Consider the following 5431-nt stretch of genomic DNA (forward strand, 5'->3'; position numbering starts at 1 on the left):
TCCTTCTTCCAAATAGCCCCCACCATCGATGTAGCAAGCCTCCTCCCCGTTGGACCACGAGCGCATACACAATTGAAACAACAAGTGCCCCCCAACCCTCCCCGCAGAAAGGCCACCTAAGAGTCCACCCGGACAGCAGCTACGATGGACCTCGATTGCATGATCACCTACGGCAGCCTCAATGCAAAGGAAACGGAAGTAAACAAAACAACAAGACCAACCGAACCCACAACCTCTCTTAGAAATTCCCCCTGACCCTCCACGCCACGCACCGAGGCCACCTAGGAGTCCACCCGCACCAGCAGAAATGGTGGACCTTGATCACTTGACCGCCTGTGGCAACCATGATGTGAAGGCCAAGGAAGGAAGTAAATGAAAATCAAGAAGGTCGCTACACAATACAAGAACACATATCCGAACAGGAGGAGGGATCGGGTAGCTCCGCACCCCACGCACCCTACGTATAGGCAACCTAGGAGATTTCCCACAGCTTTACCGACCGGACGATGAATAATTTTCCCCTACGGCCACCTCCACGCAAAGGAGGGAGGTCGAAGCATTCCACCTCGAAATCCTTCTTCCAAATAGCCCCCACCATCGATGTAGCAAGCCTCCTCCCCGTTGGACCACGAGCGCATACACAATTGAAACAACAAGTGCCCCCCAACCCTCCCCGCAGAAAGGCCACCTAAGAGTCCACCCGGACAGCAGCTACGATGGACCTCGATCGCATGATCACCTACGGCAGCCTCAATGCAAAGGAAACGGAAGGAAACAAAACAACAAGACCAACCGATCCCACAACCTCTCTTAGAAATGTGCCCCCGACCCTCCATGCCACGCATCGAGACCACCTAGGAGTCCACCCGCGAAATCAAAAACGTTGGACCTCGATCACTTGACTGCCTACGGCAACCACGATGCGAAGGCAAAGGAAGGAAGTAAATGAAAATCAAGAAGCTTGCTACACAATACAAGAACATATCCAAACAGGAGGAGGGATCGGGTAGCCCCGCACCCCTCACACCCTACGTACAAGCAACCTAGGAGATTTCCCACAGCTTTACCGACTGGACAATGAATACTTTTCTGCTACGGCCACCTCCACGCAAAGGAGGGAGGTCGAAGCGTTCCAACTCGAAATCCTTCTTCCAGATAGCCCCCACCATCAACATAGCAAGCCTCCTCCCCATTGGACCAGGGGCGCATACACAATTCAAACAACAAATGCCCATAAACGTTGTGACTTAACATTTCCAACCGCAAAAGCCTGCCATGCACGCAAGATGCAAGGGAAAAGTCGACCCCTCGATCAAACATATGGGCCAACACATCTATCAAAACCTCAAAGCCAATGCAACCACGAAAAATGTTCACTTTGAAAGGAATGCCAACCCTTGACTTTACAACAAGGAGAACAACGCCTCACATCGCCTGACAGAAAAAGCAAGCAAGAGGGAGGGTAGGTGGTTTACAACCAAAACCCTTCCACTTCCCTCTTAAATGTATGCATCTCAACCGACAATGCCAACACGGAAAGAGTACAAGCACAAGACACTGGAACCATAAACAGCCGAACAATGAAGAGGCTAGCCATCACAAGGAGCCACACCACAACAACCCATACAACTCCCAAAACTTGGAGCAGAAGGGGAATTGTTCACATATGCCTCTTGGGACAAGCATGGCCAACATTACCGCTCATGCACTACCGAGTGGGTATGGAGAGAAGATGAAAATCAGACACCCTACAAACAACCCAAGGCCATTCTTGAGGCAAACCTGAAAAACCAACTCAATTACAAACCCACCTTTCACACAAAAAGCAAAACCCTCCACACCAAATAGGGAGGAGGTGAACAATATAACGATGAGACAATTTCAATGGAGCCACAAATGGCTACCTAGCCCAATCAAAATTCTCTATTCGCAACAACCGAGGGGCACGATAGCGACATAGGCAACGATGGAGTTTTGGGGCTTCCATCTGGGACCGCAACAACGAAGGCTCAAAGGAGCACCGAGGAAACTATCAACATTCTTATCGTTGGGATGGGAAAGAGGGACGGGGATGAGCATTGCCCACATTACCGCTCATGTGCTACCGAGCGAGGATGGAGAGAAGACGAAAATCGGCCACCCTACAAATGACCCAAGGCCATCGTTTGAGAAAACCTGACAAAGCAACTCGATTACCAACCCACCTTTCACACGGAAAGAAAACCTGTCACCTATATCTTTTGGAGAGGCATGAGGGGGACCAGGATGAGCCAAGGAGCCACACCACAACAACCCATACAGCACCAAGAAACTAGAGAGCAGAAGGCAAATTTTTCACGTATGCCTCCCAGGACGAGCATGGCCAACATTACCGCTCATGCGCTACCGAGTGGGGATGGAGAGATTATGAAAATCAGACACCCTACAAACGACCCAAGGCCATCCTTCAGGCAAACCCGAAAACACAACTCGATTACCAACCCACCTTTCACACGGAAAGAAAACCTGTCGCTGGTATCATCTGGAGGGGCACAAGGGGACCAAGACAAACCAGGGAGCCAAACCACAACAACCCCTACAGCTCCAAGAACTTAGAGAGCAATTGTCCACATATGCCTCTCGGGACGAGCATGGGAAACATTACCGCTCATGCGCTACCAAGTGGGGATGGAGAGAAGATGAAAATCGGCCACCCTACAAACGACCCAAGGCCATCGTTCAGGCAAACACGAAAACACAACTCGATTACCAACCCACCTTTCACATGAAAAGAAAACCTATCGCTGGTATCATCTGGAGGGGCACAAGGGGGACCAGGATGAGCCAGGGAGTGACACCACAACACAACAACCCATACAGCTCCAAGGAATTGGAGAGAGGAAGGGGAATTGTTCACATATGCCTCCGAGGATGAGCATGGCCAACATTACCGCTCATGCGCTACCGAGTGGGGATGGAGAGAAGATGAAAATCAGCCGCCCTACAAATGACCCAAGGCCATCGTTCAAGAAAACGCGAAAACACAACTCGATTACCAACCCACCTTTCACACGGAAAGAAAACCTGTCGCTGGTATCATCTGGAGGGGCGCTCGGGGACCAGGACGAGCCAAGGAGCCACACCACAACAGCCCATATAGCTCCGAGAACTTGGAGAGCGGAAGGGGAATTGTTCACATATGCCTCCCAAGACGAGCATGGCCAACATTACTGCTCATGCGCTACCGAGTGGGGATGGAGAGAAGATGAAAATCAGCTGCCCTATAAATGACCCAAGGCCATCATTCATGCAAACCCGAAAACACAACCTGATTACCAACACACCTTTCACACGGAAAGAAACCTGTCGCTGGTATCATCTGGAGGGGCACTCGGGGACCAGGACGAGCCAGGGAGCCACACCACAACAGTCCATACAGCTCCAAGAACTTGGAGAGCGGAAGGGGAATTGTTCACGTATGCCTCCCAGGACGAGCATGGCCAACATTACCGCTCTTACGCTACCGAGTGGGGATGGAGAGAGGATGAAAATCGGCAGCCCTACAAATTACCCAAGGCCATCGTTCAGGCAAACCTAAACACACAACTCAATTACCAACCCACCTTTCACACGGAAAGAAAACCTGTCGCTAGTATCATCTAGAGGGGCGCGAGGGGGACCAGGACGAGCAAGGGAGCCACACCACAATAGCCGATACAGCTCCAAGAACTTGGAAAGTAGAAGGGGAATTGTTCACATATGCCTCCCAAGATGAGCATGGCCAACATTACCACTCATGCGCTACCAAGTGGGGATGGAGAGAAGATGAAAATCGGCCACCCTACAAATGACCCAAGGCCATCGTTCAGGAAAACGTGAAAATACAACTCAATTACCAACCCACCTTTCACACGGAAAGAAAACCTGTCGATGGTATCATCTAGAGGGGTGCGAGGGGGACCAGGATGAGAAAGGGAACCACACCACAACAGCCCATACAGCTCCAAGAACTTGGAAAGCAAAAGGGGAATTGTTCACATATGCCTCGCAAGACGAGCATGGCCAACATTACCGCTCATGCGCTACCGAGTGGGGATGGAGAGAAGATGAAAATTGACAACCCTACAAATGACCCAAGGCCATCGTTCAAGCAAACGCAAAAACATAACTCAATTAACAACGAGCAGCACGAAAAGGAACAAAGCCAACGTCGGGTCAGAACTTAGCATTTTTTATACGGGCTCGTTGGCCTGTGCGCGCCCTTGCCCGAACGAATTTGCATGGGTGCCCGCACGACCGAAACGAAGTGACAAGGGAGAGCCGGGCAAATGAGCTACACGAACGAGCACAAAGCCAACCTCGGGTCACAACTTAGCATTTTTTGATACGGGCTCATTCGCCCGGGCGCGCCCTCGCCCGAACGACCCGCCCGAACGAGTTCACACGGACGCCCTCAAACGACCCGCCCGAACGATTTTGCATGGGCGCCCAAACGACCGAAACGAAGCAACAAGGGAGAGCCAGGAAAACGAGCTGCACGAATGTGCACAAAGCCAACCTCGGGTCACAACTTAGCATTTTTGATACGGGCACATTCATTCGGGCGCGCCCTCACCCAAACGACCCGCCCGAACGAGTTCACACGCACGCCCTCAAACAACCCGCCCGAACGATTTTGCATAGGCGCCTGAACGACCAAAACGAAGCGACAAGGGAGAACCGGGAAAATGAGCTGCACGAATGTGCAAAAAGACAACCATTGGTAACAAATTAGCATTTTTGATACGGGCTCGTTCACCTGGGCGGGCCCTCGCCCGAACAACCCACCTGAACGAGCTCACACGGGTGCCCTCAAACGACCCGCCCCAACAATTTTGCATGGGCGCCCGAACGACCGAAACGAACCGACAAGGGAGAGACGGGTAGACGAGCTGCATGAACGTGCACAAAGCTAACCTCGGGTCACAACTTAGCATTTTTGATACGGGCTCGTTCGCCCGGGCGCACCCTCGTCCGAACGACCCGACCAAACGAGTTCATACGGGCGCCCTCAAACGACCCACCCGAATGATTTTGCATGGGCGCCCGAACGACTGAAACGAACCGACAAGGGAGAGCCGGGCAAACGAGCTGCACGAATGTGCATGAAGCCAACCTCGGGTCACAACTTAGAATTTTTGATACGGGCTCGTTCGCCCAGGCGCGCCCTCGCCCGAACGAGTTCACACGGGCGCCCTCAAACGACCCGCATGAACGACCGAAACGAACCGGCAAGGGAGAGCCAGGCAAACGAGCTGCACGAACGTGCACAAAGCCAACCTCGTGTCACAACTTAGCATTTTTGATACGGGCTCGTTCGCCCGGGCGTGCCCTCACTCGAATGACCCGCCCAAATGAGTTCACACGAGCGCCCTCAAACGACCCGCCCAAACGACCGAAACGAACCAACAAG

This window comes from Pinus tabuliformis, chromosome 2_2 (genome assembly GCF_031772625.1).
Source record: "Pinus tabuliformis cultivar Carrire ecotype Pingquan chromosome 2_2, CPIR1, whole genome shotgun sequence".
Classification (NCBI taxonomy): domain Eukaryota; kingdom Viridiplantae; phylum Streptophyta; class Pinopsida; order Pinales; family Pinaceae; genus Pinus; species Pinus tabuliformis.